The sequence below is a fragment of the Microcaecilia unicolor genome, chromosome 4 (genome assembly GCF_901765095.1).
Source record: "Microcaecilia unicolor chromosome 4, aMicUni1.1, whole genome shotgun sequence".
NCBI classification, from domain to species: domain Eukaryota; kingdom Metazoa; phylum Chordata; class Amphibia; order Gymnophiona; family Siphonopidae; genus Microcaecilia; species Microcaecilia unicolor.
This window is the reverse complement of record NC_044034.1, coordinates 214838832-214855360: the sequence shown is the minus strand read 5'-3', so window position 1 is coordinate 214855360 and position 16529 is coordinate 214838832. Positions and strand designations below refer to the sequence as shown.

Genomic DNA, 16529 nt, shown 5'->3' with positions numbered 1-16529 from the left:
TTGTCTTTAAGATGCTGCTTGCTTGGTTGGGTTATAAATAGATTAACTTGAGTCTGCTGGCCTTTCTCCAACCATATGCGTCCTCCTTTCCACATAATCTGTGTGTATTTCCTTCAGCTGCTCCTATACTTGGTATGTCCTTTTCACCCATCCTACTCCCCTCCCTTTCTCCTTATTCTCCCTGCTCAAACTGTAGACCTGCTGGCCAATGGGTTTCCTTGGAAGATCAAATATCACTATAACATGAGCACTTAATCACCTCCAGAAGTTTGCAGACCCTACAGCCTGTCCCAGTCATCCAGGGAGCTCACTACTTCTCTCTGCCTTTGATTCTCAGGTAAGAAAGAGGTGGAAAAGGGAACTAAGATCCTGGGTGTAAAGGGGAGAAACTGGGCCTACTCTTCAACCTCTGACACTGAAGGGGAAGGTACTGAGAAAGCTCTTATCTTCCTCTTATTAAGAGGTGTGAAAACCATGGAGTTCCACTGAGTTTTGATTGTCCAGTCTTGTATTTAAGTTCCCTGAAAGAATAAATCTTGTTCTTCTTTTGGAAGTTTCACTGAAGAGGACTGGACAGGAAAAACCAGTACCAGAGAGATTTCAACTGATAAATCATTAGTAATATCTAGATTCGTGGTGCAATATACACTTCTTATGATGTTATCACTTTAAGAACAAACAGAGTGAATGTATGATGTAGTGAAACATGAAGACACAGCTTGACTGGTTCAATTAGGTCCAATGGAAAGGAGCATAATTGGTTTATGAGGAAAAAAACAACAATTTTAGGTTTGGACTTATGTAAATCAAGAATTGAAAAAGAGTATCTAGCATCAGAGATGGGACATCTTCTTCACTGGTGGGCTTACAAGTCTGAGGAAAATTGGCTAAGGGCTGGATAAAGGGCTTCTTGAGCACTAAGAACAATTTCTAAGGGTTTCTGTGGGTGTCAGCACTGTGAGTGAACTAGTCCAGAAGAAATCTAACTTTGAGATTGTTTGCTATATAATGAGGTTGTGCATTCCTTAACGTGCCTGTTGTTTATTAATGCACCTTCTATTTGAAGTGTATACAAATTAGATTTAATGTGCATGAATCTACAAATGAATGTGAATACACTCCATTTCTGCACATTAAAAAGTTCTAATGCATATTAAAAGTTTTGTATTAACATGAATGTGTGAAATGAAGCAAAAGAATTATAAAAAAATTGGGGAAAGCCAAATTTTCTGAAAGTAAACCACATTTTTATTTGTCTGTGCACATCCTTGTTGCCTAAAGTTTCAAGTAAAGCTAGGAAAATGATCCGTTACAAAGATATGAAATGAATCGGGGTCACCCTTTGGAAATTTTTGATTAAGCCAGTCTTTTGGAGTTTGGAAGGGGAAAGGCATGGAGGTCTATTCCATACATAATTGTGTGACAGGATGCAAAGCTAAGGGGGTCTTTTACTAAAGCTTAGCCCGAGTTATCTGCAGCAGGGCCCATTTTATTCCTATGGGCCCTGCTGCAAATAACTCAAGCTAAGCGTTCGTAAAAGACCCCCTAAGTTGATAAAATATATTCAATAGATAATTTTTCTATGCTACTATCAGAAAAGAGAACTTATACAGTGATTCCACCACTGCTATTAATATGAGAAAACAGTAAATAGATCAGATGCATAGAAACCTGATTAACCTATATGCTATAAAATGATTTGGATTTTCTAGAATAAAATCACATGTAGCTAACCCACAAAAAGGTGTAGTTATTAACATGGACTACTGTTAAGATGTGCTATTTTAGCACCGGTCCCATTTTATGCAGTAAGACCTAGCTACTAATAACTGGGGTTAAGTAAACTAACACTTCTTAACGGTAGCCCACGTTGATAACTTCCCCCTTTAAATAAAGAAAAAAGAAGTGTCTCTGGAAATTGAAATCACTGCTATATATAATAAAAGTGAGCCAAGTATAGGGTAATTGAGCCATTGTGACACCACTGATAAGATTGGCTCTTAGGCACTGGTGAAATGAGGCATTATGACATCACAATATCAGCTCTGGCTACCAGAAACTAAAGGGGAAAAGTTATCAACGTGGGCTACAATTAAAATGTGCTATTTTACCACTAACTCATGCTATTTTAGCACAGGTCCCATTTTATATAATGAGACCTAGTTACTAATAACTGGGATTAACAGTAGAATAACACTTCTTAATGGTAGCTCAAGTTAATAACTATGTTTCAAAGTCTTTCACCTGAGAAGGTTAGTTAGGAGTCACAGACATTAGGTCTGACCTGCTCTGATCAAATATTACTAAATGTCTTCAAAGAATAGCTTTCTGTTGCTCTCTATGTCAGTCCCTGTCTGTCAGGATCAATGCCCGATACCAAGACTTATTTTCTAATTCTGCCATTTTCCCCTCTCCTTCCTTATCCCTCCCCAGTATGGGAGGTGGACTCCAGATAAGGAAAGGGAATGATAGCTATGATGGCTATTTTCTCTGAGCATCTGAGTTTCATAGGGTGAAGGAGACGGTGAGGAACCCAATCTCCTGGCTGCCTAAAGAGGCACATTCCCAGCTGTTAGGGCACACATGAGCCAGAGAAAAAGAGGCAGGATGCTTTTCCTTAGACAGTGACCTAAAAAAAAAAAAAAAAAAAAAAAGCAGCAGTGTGGTTTTCTTTAGAAACTGAAAGGTTGTCTGAAGTGTTCCAAAGTGTTTGTCATATGAGCTATGACAGTAATTCCTAAACCTTGTCCTGGAGGCACCCCACCCAGTCAGGTTTTCAGGATCAATTGTATTTGATTTTTAGAATGTTTAATAGAGATGAAGTTATTCTGTTTAGTGTGAATGGAAGTAAGAGTGAGGTGTGAATGGTGGTTGTGTGAAAAGGTTTTAAAATATGGATTCACTATAATAAACTTGGGTTCAAAATAATTTATCTTTTTTTATATATATTTGCACTTTAACATGCTATAAATATTATAAAGTGTTTTAAATGTGCTCAGACCATACCGTTTACACCCATTATATCCCCAAGAGGAATATGTGGTGGTGTCACAATGGAACCATCATTGGGTGTAAACGGTATGGTCTGAGCACATTTAAAACACTTTATAATATTTATAGCATTTTAAAGTGCATATATATATATATATATATATATATATATATATAAACATAAATTATTTTGAACCCAAGTTTATTATAGTGAGTTTATATGGTTTAACTTGGTTTGTTGGATTTGTTCTTCCTGGTTTTTTGTAATTTTTTAAAATATGGATGTCAAGACTAAAATTTGAATTAAACATTTAAAAAATATTGATAATTAAATATAACGGTTGTTGAAGATAGTCAGTGAATATCCATGAGAGAGAATTGCATGCACTGCCTCCACTGCATGCAGCTCTCTTTCATGAATATTCATTGCGGAAATCCTGAAAACCTGACTGGCTGGGATGCCTCCAGGACCAGGTTTGAACTATGAGCTCATAAAGATGTCTCAGATGTTGCAATTATTTTCTACCTGTGACACATTGTAATTCTGGATTGGATTCTTTGTGCAGAACTGTTTGCTAGCTGATGGTGATGGTGATGGTGGTGGGGGGCATGGGGAGATGCCTCAGTCTGGTGCAATTACTCCTACGTTTGAAAGCTCTCTTAATGGAGTGCTTTGAAGGAAAGGAAATATTTTAGGAGGAAAGCAAGTGGAAAGAGCTAACATTTTTGACCAAACAAAGATGACCTTTTTCCTAAGGAGGGAGGGTTAGTATTTATTCATGTAAATATCTGTTCAAAGAATCAAGCTTTCAACATTTTCCTACATCTTAGGCACTGTGGGCTCGATACTCGGCTGGTTTTGCTGACCACTACCGGTTGTATTCCCAGATATTCAATGCCAGGTCATGTCCAGATATTGACATTGAATATCTAGGCTGGCTAAAACATAGCTGGTGAATTGCAGTATTCAGCACTTAACTGGCTACAATGAATGACATAAAGACAGGGCTGACTTTTATGTGGTTCTATTTATGTGGTTATCTTCACTGGTTAAGGCTGAATATTGGCTCTTTACCAGCTAAGTGCCGATTCTGTCCCTGGAACGCTTATATATTAGCAGGTTTCAGCTTAGGCGCTAACTGGGCATTTTCAGCAGCACAAATTGGTTAAGTGTTACTGACTAGGCCCAGTTTGCCCCAGACAAACAATTTAAGCAGCTAGGAGCCACTTCTGGCGGTTTAAATAGCTTTGAATATCGATCCCTATGATTCTAAGTGCAGTTCCATTGGAAGTCTATTCTACAACAGTGGAGCAAAACATCTGAAAGCACACTTTTTGGTAAAAAAAAAAAATAAAAAATAAAATGTTGGGGTAAAATGATAACGCCAACTGGACCTGGGTTATTAGCAGAAAGCAAACTCAAGCTATTCTTTGAAGACATTTAGTAATATCTGATCGGAGCAGGTCAGACCTAATGTCTAACTGCGACTTGACATATGTACCCTTGACATATTTATACACCCACCAAGACCTTAAATTGCACTCTGACAGGTAGTGAGTACAACTCTATTAACAGAGGACTAACATGATCATGTATTTTCTTCCTTTGTTATCTACTCTGCTATAATTTGTATGAGTTATAAATGTTTAATCTTAACTTCTGGTAAACCTTATTAAGGAGGATTACAATGATCAATTTGAGTTAAGATTAGTAAATATCCCTGCTTCCAAATCCTTCTAAGAAATGGAAAACAGGATGTACAATAGATGATATTTACTGTCCATTGACAGCCAATCATCCAACTCTAGTCCAAAAGAGGTCACTATTCGGCTTATTTTCGAAAGAGAAAGACGCCCATATTTCGACCCAAATTGGGAGATGGGCGTCTTTCTCCCGTGGGCGCCCAAATTGGTATAATGGAAAGCCGATTTTGGGCGCCTTCAACTGCAATCTGTAGCAGGAATGAACAAAGTTGACGGGGGCGTGTCGGAGGTGTGGTGAAGGCGGGATTGGGGCATGTTTATCGGCCGAGCAGAGATGGACGCCCTCGGCCGATAATGGAAAAAAGAAAAGCATTTTTAGTGAGAAGTTGGGTCACTTTTCTGCACACTTTTTTCTCACGAACTAGCCCCCAAAAAGTGCCCCAACTGCCCAGATGACCACCGGAGGGAATCGGGGATCACCTCCCCTGATTCACCCAGTGGTCACTAACCTCCTCCCACCAAAACAAAAAGAACTGTCAAAACTTTTTTTCCAGCCTGTATGCCAGCCTCAAATGTCATACCCAGCTCCATCACAGCAGTATGCAGGTCCCTGGAGCAGTTGTTAGTGGGTGTAGTGGACTTCACCCAAGTGGACATCCCCCCCTACCTGTTACACTTGTGGTGGTAAATTGGAGCCCTCCAAGCTGCCCCCAAAACCCACTGGAACCACATCTAGGTGCCCCCCTTCAGCCATAAGGGCTATGGTAATGGTGTAGAGTTGTGGTCAGTGGGTTTGGGGGGGATTTGAGGGATTCAGCACCCAAAGGAAGGGAGCTATGGACTTGGGAGGTATTTTACTTTTCTATTTTAAATTGTTACAAGTGCCCCCTAGGGTGCCCGGTTGGTGTCCTGGCATGTGAGGGGGACCAGTGCACTACGAATCCTGGTCCCTTCCATGACCAAATGCCTTGGATTTGTTCGTTTTTTAGCTGGGCGCCTTCGGTTTCCATTATCGCTGAAAAGCAAAACCGCCCAGCTCAATCCGCACACATCCGATGCATTTGCCCGGCACAAACCGTATTATCGAAAAAAAAGATGGCCGCCCATTTTTTTTCGAAAATACGGTCTGTCCCGCCCCTTCACGTACCCGTTCTCGGACATAGATGCCCATGGAGATGGGCGTTCGTGTTCGATTATGCCCCTCTATATTTTTTTATTGTTGTAGTTTTCAAAAGCCCCCCTGGCAGTCAATCTTGTGTCTCCCCCTTGGTCCCCTTTTCCTTTTCTCCCCTCCCCCAGCATCTCATCACTCCCTGGCTTCCTTTCTTGGTCAGCATCCCCTTCCCTGCTTAGTCTGGTATCTTTCTGCCCCTTTCTTTTCCAGTGGATCAGCTATCTCCTTCCCCTCTCTTTTTCTCCTCCCCCCCCCCCCCAACAGTTCAGCATATTGTGTCCCAGTAGATGGTGGACCAGCATCTCCCTTTTATCCTTCCTTCCTTCCATCCATTTCTGCAATGGTTTAGGAGAACAGCCAGAGCTCAGCAGGCAGGTTGTCAGCTAAAGAGGATGCACAGATATCAGCACACGTACCTGCTAAAGTCTTCTGGCCCCCTGCACACTCTGTAACAGGAAGTCTGTACTGGATTAGTCAGGGGCATAGCCACTGTTCTCTCTAAACTGAGCTGGAGCCCTCCACCTACAGTCCTGCAGGAGGGAAGGGGGTACTGTTTTACCATTACATTTTCAGTAATGAGACATAGGCAAACTTTTCCCTAGCCATTGAAAACACATTATTGGCAGCAATGCAGTTGGAGCACCCCTGCTCACCTTAGAGTAAACAGTGGGCACAGCAGGCCTTCAGTATGAATGTTCTGAGGCCCCACGCTTCCTTGTTTAGCAGGGCCACTGAGGGGGGGGGGGGGGTGCAAATTTCCCCAGGGCCTGGCACTCACCCGGTGCTAGCATGGCTCTCCTGCTCCTGTGTGCTGCAGAGCAGAATTATCGCATTAAGTCTGCTCTGCCAGCCACAGGTCCTTCTTCCTGCCGTGTCCTGCCTCCTATGTAAAGTACTTCCTGTTTGGAAGCGGCAGGAAGAAGGACCTGTGGCTGGCAGAGCAGACTTAGCAGGAGAGAAGGCAAGCAAGTAAGCAGGCCCGGGGGGGGGGGGGGGGGGGCAGTGTGTGGGCCCGGCTTTGTCTCTCGGTGGCCCTGTGTAGCAGCCAGCCTGCCTACTATTTCCAGCTGTTCTGCCACTGAGTAGGAGGGGGAATGCCTGGGCTCTGTGCTGCCATTTGCCTACTCCACAAATCTTTGTGCTCCTAGTTTGTCTCATGGAAGTGTCAGCACTGGTCAGTATTGGAAAAACGGAAAGTGCTTGCTTGCTGTCTACTAAACCAGAGTAACTCTGTTTTATCTAGATCTGGTTGAAGTTTAGAGATTTTTTCCCCCCAATCTATAAACATATTTAAGGTTTGAATGACAATTATCTGCTCTGTGGAAACAGACATGATCACCTGAATGTCATCAATAAAAAAGTTGATAAAATAAAATGATTGTGTTCACAGAACAGAAAACATAAACCCCAAACACATCAGAATAAAATACTTTAAATATCCACAAATTGTGTGTATTTGGTCTCTAAAACACCATTACTTTGAGCTGTGGTCTGCTTTTAATGATATGAAAATATTTACTGACTCAGAATGATGATGTATTAGAGACTGTGGTGGGATCTGCATCAGCAGCAGTCCACAGATATGAGTAATGGACCATGGGCAGTTTATAACTGTTATTATTGATGCTAGGCAACAGACATGAGGGCTGACTTGAGAGTCATGGCCGCTCCCCTCCTCCGCTGCTTCTCAGACTCTACTGGCTCCTCAATCCAGTCACAATTCCCAAAATGGCTCTTGGACCAAAACATTTCAGCATCACTGCTCTAAGGGCTGTGAATGCTGTCTTTGCAGGATTCCCAGCTCCAGTAGGCCTGGGAAGCAGAAGATTTGATTCAGGAATCAAACCCAGGTCCCTGCACATGGCTGTGCACTGCACTTGCACTGAGCAAGCTCACATAAGAGTTAGCCACAGATAAGGTTGTGTATGAACGTCTGTCCTCAATGTGGAGATCTATGCGGTTTTGAAAGTTCAGGGTCAGCCCCATCTTTGGATAATTCCTTTTATAATTTTTTTGTTTGGTAATTTCCTTTAGTTTTTTGGTGTCCAGCCTCTTTATTCATTAGTCTTCATTCACTTCTACCTTATTTTTTTAACGTTTTAACTTCACACGTAGCCCAGTAATTGCAGTGACCATCCTTTGTCAAGAAGCATAGACCTCAGGAACCCTAAATCTGACCAGTAGATGCCAGTATAGATCAATGACTGACACTCTCTTTCCTTATTGGCTGTGAATGCTCCCTTCACCATATCCTCAACCCTAGACAATCATTTTTATAGAGTACACAGCACGGTACATTAGTGTAAGTATTCAGGTATATAATATGCCCCTGCTTGAAAGAGCTTAGGACCCGATATTCAAATGGACTTGTATATTTATCAGCTCTGTTCATGGATTTTCAACAGCATTATCTGGATATTCAGCCATAATCTGTACTGCTAAGTGTTTTAATCTATGCTGCTGAAAATCAACCAGCTAAAATTTGAGTGGGTTCTTAAGTAAAGGAGATGGGGATTTGTCCAAGAGGTATGAGTGGCAGAAAAAGGATTTGAACCCTAGCTTCCCAGCCCATTGCTTGAACCACTTTCTTATCAGAGGTAAGCTGGTGAGAAGAAGCTGGACTTGGAGTCAAACCTGGGTCCTTTACATGGCACAAAGCATTCCCACTTAGCTACCTTGCCAGCCTATCTCTGGATAATTGTTATGCTAGATCAATAATAGATATAACAACTTCCAAAGAGTTCCATATTTTACTGGCAAAAAAACATCCGGGGAGGGGTAATTATTGCCTACCTTTGAGAGTATACTCAAAGAAACGTAATCTAAGTTAAGTCAAAGGAGATGGACTAAGTCTAAGCATCATCTGAGAAAGGGCTGTAAATTTCACATTGGATCAAACCTTTCCTAGCAAGAGGTGGTCAAAGCAGCAGACCTTGTGAAAAGACCACCAGTTCCAATAAATTCTTCTTCAAAATGCTTTTATCGTTCACATATAATAGACACACACATAGCTATGATTTGTGAAAACTGCATTAGGAGTGGACACTGTAAAGTACAAAGTGAAAAATGTTTACAAGTATATTTTTGCAAAGCTGTACACATGGTTCCTTTGTGGACCTTTACTTCTATTTTTGTCCTCCTTTCCTAGCACGAGACATGATGCTGGGGGGTAAATTAATCTTTATTGACTCATCCATCCATAGTCTCTGGAGCAGTAGCTCACTTAAATAGTTCTATGATGAAAAAAGATGACAAATTGTTAATAGTTGAAATACAACATGTCTAGCTAGCGTGGAGAATCTCAGGAAAGGACCGGCCAATGAAATGATAAATCTGGGGAACTCTATAGTCCAACTGTTTGTAGCTTAAATCTCAGGAGTTGTGACTTTTCCACCTTAATTTGTCCTTTGGAAATCTTTATCTTCAGTGTTTGTAGGAGCTTAACCAAGAGTCTTTCCAATTCCACTTCCGTGTTCATTCAGAGGAAAGTTGATAATCAATGATACAGAGGGGCATCTCATATGGTCTCTAAATTTCATCTCTCTTAAATTAAACTCAATGATATTGAGCTGGAGCTCTGTCTCCAGCAATTGAGTGCAGAGCTGCCACACCTTCCAGAACTTCAAAGTGCTCCAAAACAGGGGCATAGCCAGACCTCAACGTTTGGGGGGCTCGGAACCCAAAGTGTGGGGGGCACAGTTTGGTCCACCTCCCTACTGCAACCCCTGCACCACTGCAACCCCACATACCTTGGCTAGTGGGGGTCCCCAACCCCCAACAGCTGAAGCTTTTTTTCACACGCTGTTCACTGCACATTGCCTTGCCTGCCCTGCTTCCCCTCATGTCGTGTGCATGCTCGGTTTTAGTGAAACTGAGCATGTGCGAGTGTCGTCCATGCTCAGTTTCACTAAAACCAAGCATGCATTCGATGTGAGAGGAAGCAGGGCAGGCAATGCACAGAGAACAGCGCCGGAGAAAGGCTTCAGCTGGCGGGGATTGGGGGATCCAGACCCCCAAGGCCCCCCGTGGATATGCCACTGCTCCAAAAAGGGGGTGTGGCCATGGGAGAGTCATGGACTGATCAGGGGCATTCCTAGAATTTATGCGCATTCATATAGAATAAGGAGGAACTGCGCCTAATTTAGTTGTGAGGATTTAAGCTGAGGTTTACTTGGTGTAAATGTTCGCATCTAGATTCTGTAAATTGCACTATTCTATAAAGTAGGTCTACATTAAGATACACTCTATAGAACAGAATATAGGCTGGGGCAATGCTCCTATATTTAGGCATGACCATTTATGCCAGTAAAAACCTAGTGTAAATACCCATGCCTAAATGTAGGTATGTTTCCCCAAATTCTATAGCAATATGCGTAAATCTGAGAAACTCCTGACATGTCCACACTCCTCCCATGGTCGCAACCCCTTTTCAGCTAAGCACGTCAGGATTTATGCACACCTATTTTTAGAGTACATCTAAAAAGAAGTGCACATAAATTCCAATTATTGCCAATTAGTGATGATAATTGGTGGTTATCGGCCAATTTTATTTATGACATTTGTATCCTGCATTATTCCAGAGTTCAGGTTCAATGTGGCTTACAATCCAATTATCATTACTGATTGGCTCATTACTCAACCGAGTAGCGCATGTAAATTGGCCGCACATACAATTGAATGGGCTCAGCACTGCCTGTATGGTCTAACTCTGACGGTTTGAAAATCAACCTCTCTAATATTTTCAGTAAGACTATCTATCTATCTATCTATCTATCTACCATCAGTACCGAAACCAACGTGCATGGCTGAACATGAGTCCTCAGGCACCTAAAGCGGGAAGGTAGCAAAAATTACCTTGAAAAGCAATTATTAGTCATTTACACTAAGAAATTGCTGTTTCTTCAAGTCTGCAAGGAGAAATGAATATCTTTGTTAAGATCTACTGAATATTCACTACTGATCTGGATGGGGAACTGTTAGAGACAGAATTCTGGGCTGGAATCACAGTTCTGGCCTCCAGGCTACCTCTTATGATCTTATTTTTGGGGTGCTGAGGCAGTTCTCCCATTGTGCTTTATTTACACTGATCACATTTTGAATTCTGGGGAGATATTTCTCTTTAAAATTGTTAGAAGCTTCTCCTAGTCATCCATTCTTACCACAAAGAATCCAAGTAGCAGGGGTAGCCATATTGTTCAGGAAGAGAACTTCACATGGATGCATAAACATAGGACATAAGAGTGAATGGACTCAGGGAAGAGATATTTTAAACGTCCAATGGAGTTGAATCTTGTTTATTTTGTAGTTCTCTTTGAATCTTATAGGAAAAAACAGGTTATACATTTGACAGAAAAACAGTGGGGAACATCTCCCTCAAAAGTGTAAAAATAGCCAAAAGTCTTAGTGCCACAATAGCAGACCTAAAAATCACAAAAGAGGGCAGGAATAAAGCCTGTAAACTGGTCTGCCCCAATGACAAGAAATGCTTTATATGTGGTCTTTCCCATGGGCACAGTATGAATGAAACCCTTTTGTTAACAGGACTCTTACAGCAGAGATGGCGGAATGCATTATGGTTTTGGGTGCTAAACCCCCCCCCCCCCAATCCCGCTCAATATCCCCATAAGAAATGGGCTGTCATTTGCAACCACATGGGAAATGTCAACACAATATCCCATGTTGTATCTCGTTAACAAATGAAAATGAGCAGAAAAACATAACATTTTGTATTTTTTCATTTGCCGATATAGTGTGCACTTATAATTTTTGACTCCTCTCTCTCTCTCTTTTCTGCCCCAAATTTCACACTTGTCTACAGTCAAGCTTTCATATTTTTCATGTTATGTACTATCCACCACCTTTTTGACCTTAATCATTTTCATGCACTTATCCTCTCTTTCTTCACCTCCTGACTTGATTACTGTAATATCATTTAACCCGGTTTACCTCGTATAACACTACAGAAATGACAAACCCTTCAAAGCACAGCTATCAGATTGTTGTGCCATACACATCGGTTTGATCATACTACACCTCTACTGAAACAACACCATTGGTTACCCGTTGAACAGCGAATATTTTACAAAGTAGTGATACTAACCTTTTAAGGCTTTTAGAATAGGTGTTCCAAACTATCTTTCTCATCTAACAATTCCTTACTCTCCAGCCAGGGTTCTCCACTCTTTGAATGATCATCAGTGGGAAAAGGAGTAGTCTAGTGGTTAGTGCAGGGAACTTTGATCCTCGGGAACTGGGTTCAATTCCCACTACAGCTCCTTATGACTTTGGGCAAGTCACGTAACCCTCCATTGCCCCAGGTACAAATAAGTACCTGTATATACTATGTAAACCACTTTGAATGTAGTTGCAAAAACCACAGAAAGGCAGTATATCAAGTCCCATTCCCTTTTACCCTAGTCCCAGACTTGCCCATCTTGAATCTACCAGACACAGTGCTTTCTTTCTTTCACCACACACCTGGAATAACCTCCCTCTCTCTCTTCGTGGTTCTTTCTTTAAAGAATTTTAAAGCTAAACTAAAGACTTGGCTTTTTCGGAAACAGTCTGATCGAGACCACCAGCTAAATTAAGCTACACTGACCCACTGTACTCTTTATTATCTCTTCTTTTCTCTCCTTCTTTTCTTTGGCTTTTATATGACCTCCTGTGTTACTGACGTGCTTTACTTTTTTAAATGGAGTTCCTTTCCTTTTCTGACTTTTAGTTTTTACCTCACTCTTTTCTTAGTCAGTTAGGGGGTCTTTTACAAAGGCACAAAGCGTTTTTTAGCACACGCTAAACACTAGAGATGCCCATAGAAATATATGGGCGTCAGGGCCGCCGAGAGCCGGAGCCGGGCCCGGGACAAGGCCACCCCCGGGCCCCCCCCACCCGAAGTCGCCGCCCACCCGAGATCGCCGGGCCCCCCACCCAAGGTCGCCGGGCCCTCTCCACCCGCTATCGGGCCGAGCCCTTGGAGCTAACCTTAAGCCTCCTTTCACTTCGCAGCAAGCAGAGGCAGGGCAGACCTCTCCTCCTTCCTTCCGTGCCCCGCCCTCGCGGATGTTACATCAGGCGAGGGCGGGACATGGAAGGAAGGAGTGGCCTGACCTGCTGCTGCTTGCTGCGAAGTGAAAGGAGGCTTAAGGTTAGTTCTGGGAGTGACGGAGGGCAGGCCAGGCGGTGACAGAGGGCAGGCCAGGCGGCGGCGCCAGGCCCCGGGACTTTTGTCCCCCCTGTCCCCCCCTCTCGGCGGCCCTGATGGGCGTTTCTAAACATTAGCGCATGCTAAAAATGCTAGCGTGCCTTTGTAAAAGGGGCCCTTAGAGCAGTAGAGTAAGTTTTAATAAACTATAAACTACTTGCAAAAAGGGTGCATGTGCACACTACCAGCAGAGGTCTTTTCCTTTTTTGAAAATTGTATGCAGTATTTACAAAGGGCCAAATTCTATAAATGGCACCTTAAAAAAATCAGTGCTGAAAGACCACGCGGTTAGCGTGATTCTATACAGTACACCTAAAGTTAGGTGTAGTTTATAGAATACTGTCATGTACCATTCTTGCAACTAAAATTTAGGCACACCCATTTAGGCCACCTAAAACTAGGCCTAAATACCTGCACCTAAATTAGGCGCAAATCGGGTGTATTCCAAAATAATGCACATAGGGGCCCTTTTAAACAGCAGCAGTAAGCTCAACGCAGGCTTAACGCTTGCTCTTCCGGGTTGTCCCACCCTAAGCGTACGCCATTTCTGGGGGAAAAGAAACCCTGCATCACTGCATGCTGCCCGGTTACCACTGGGTTAGCACTGGAGCCCTTATTGCCACCTCAGTGGGTGGCAGTAAGGGCTCCCCACCACATGGCCACACAGTAAGAGTTACTGCATGGCCATGTATGTCTGGGGGCTTTTTTACCCACTGCGGTAAAAAGGGCCCTGGCTCATGGGAAAAATGGCCTCTGCCACTAGCGCAGGGCCATTTTTCCCGCAGTTTGGTAAAAGGACCCATAGTTTTTTTTTGAAATGTCATAACCTGCCGAATCCACATTCGTGGCCATGCCCATTTTTCAACTGCACAAATTAGAATTTATGAGCACCGCGTTGTAGAAAGTTGTGTGCATAAATTCTAATTAAAGCCAATTAGTAACACTAATTGGTTAAGTACCAATTATAGGCTCTGATTAACTTGTTAATCAATTAAGTTGTGTGCACAATTTGGCCATTCGGCTAAATTAGCATGCACAACTTAAGGCACCATATATAAAATTTGGAGACTAGAATGCATACTCTTACATCGCTCCCATGGCAACATATAGGGAAAAGGAAACCAAACAACATGAACATTCCTGGAAATGACCCAAAATGAAAGTTTTCTGTCTTCTCACCCCTAATCCCCATGCTCCTTAACTGCTGATGCTATGTCGTGCAAACAGTTGGTTAGGCCTTGGCACCAGTGGTCCATCCCTTTATGTGCTTTGCAGTAGAGAATGGCATGGGGACAAAGTTTGTTCCCGCCCCATCCCCGCAGATTCTGTCCCGTCCCCTTCCCTGTCCCCATGGGCTCTGTCCTCATCTGCAGAAGCCTCGAATACTAATGATTTTATATTTAAATCTTTTTATTAAAGTATAAGAAGGAACAATATGCTGTGCAACTGGTGTTTATAAATCACAAACAGAAAGCAATAATAACCACGAGCAGCTTAAATAAACCCCCCCCCCCCACCCTCTACCCTTCCAACCCCAACAATAGCTGACTTCTACTACCCCAAAGAATCCTGATCCACACTGTTAAAATGTCCAGGTGTACAAAATACTACTCGTTCTGTATGCTTTTGTGGGGGAGAAATATGCCTTATGAAACACTGTTATGATTTTTTAATCTGTGGATGAATAAGTCATCAACAATCTCAGGATTCAATCTAGCTGTCCTGTCTTTCACAGTCCCTGCGTCCCTGCAATAGAAGATGCTTTCTTAGAAGATGTGCTGGTAGCAGGAATGTACAAGATCCCCCATGCAAATTTTGCTAGTTGTGGCCAGCATATTTGCTTGTTTTTCCAAAAAATCAAAATATCATTGTCTGCATCACTCAAGCATAATTAACAGTCCCGTTCATTAACACGCTTCAAAGTAGAAAATGACATGGGGACAAAGTTTGTCCTCGTCCCCACAGGCTCTGTCCCCATCCCCACCCTGTACCTGTGGGATCTATCCCCATCCTTGCCCTGTCTCTTCAGGCCCTGTCCCCATCCTCGCAGTTACCGTAGATCCCCATCACCGTATCATTCTCTACTTTGCAGTGAAAATGCTGCTGTAGGTCCAATAACCCTGAGAAAGGTTTAAGAAATTCTTTTAGCATGGGTTGCACATCCAGTTCCATGCTTTATTTTTCTTTAGTCCTTTTAAAAGTCATGCCTATAAGTGGTACAAGAACCCTTAGAGAGCCTGGTCATTGCTGAAGGTCTGTGGCTAGCCTGAAATAGAAGTGTCACAGAGATCTGATCTTCTACAGTTGTTCCTTCTGGATATTATCCAGTTCTCCAGCTCCTTCAGGACTCCTCTCACATTTCACCTGGGTAATGCCGGTATAAAAGGCCCTGCCCTTAAGTTGCTTGAAGATGACATTGGAATGTAGGGGATTTTATCTAAATTAGGATCTGAGAAGCCAAGCTGTTCTGACCCTCCTAAAGACCATTTAAGAATAACTTCTAGAGAGGCTGGTTAAAAGAAGCTGGTTGATGTCATATCACAGTTTCTCCAAAAGAATGTGTATAAAACTTTCATGAACAGTATACCGAGCCCATCTCTCTTTTGGGTAGTTCCACTAAAACCATCTGTCACTTCTGCTTTTTCTCTTTGTCTTCTGTTTCTCTCTGACTAGTTTTGTCTGAATTGGGACTAAGAGAGTAGGGTTAAATGGCCAATTTTTTTAATTGGAGGAAGATAAATAGTGAAGTATCCCAGAGATCTGTACTGGGTCTAATACTCCTTAATATATTTATTAATGATCTGAAGATGGAAGCAATGAGTGAGGTCATCAAATTTGCGGACGACAAAATCATTCAAGGTTGTTAAATAACATGCAAATTGTGAGAAATTGCAGGAGAACCTTGTGAGCCTGGAAGGCTAGGCATCCAAATGGCAGATGCAATTTAATATGGACAAGTGCAAAGTGATGCACATTGGCAAAAATAACCCACAGTAGAGCTACTTGAAGCTAGGTTACATATTAGGAGTCACCATCCAGAAAAAGGATCTAGGTGTCATCGTAGATAATTCATCAAAATCAACTGCTTGGTGTGTGGCAGTGGCCCAAATAGCAAACAGAATGTTAGGAATTATTGGGAAAGGAATAGAGAATACAACTGTATTGCTCCATGCTGAGATTGTACCTTGAGTATTGTGCGCAATACTGGTCACTGCATCTCAAAAAAAGATATAGTAGAATTAGAAAAGGTACAGAGAAGGATGTTAAAATGATTAAAGGGATGGAATGACTCTCATATGAGGAAAAGCTAAAGAAGATAGGGGAAAAGGAAATGATATACTGCCTTTCTGAGGTTTTTGCAACTACATTCAAAGTGGTTTACATATATTCAGGTACTTATTTTGTACTGGGGGCAATGGAGGGTTAAGTGACTTGCCCAGAGTCACAAGGAGCTGC

The 16529-nt window shown here is 42.3% G+C and overlaps 1 protein-coding gene across 2 annotated transcripts in view; it reads left to right on the top strand.

The window, feature by feature from the left end:
- Positions 1–254: 254 nt before the first annotated feature.
- The window catches only part of TNNT3 (troponin T3, fast skeletal type), a 76513-nt gene continuing 60238 nt past the window's right edge, over positions 255–16529 (top strand). Inside the window, exon 1 of one of the 2 annotated variants that reach the window (XM_030201224.1) lies at positions 255–337. The gene's annotated coding sequence lies outside the window, so the exon portion shown is untranslated. The remainder of the gene's footprint in view (positions 338–16529) is intronic. The other variant, XM_030201225.1, reaches the window with a different exon arrangement.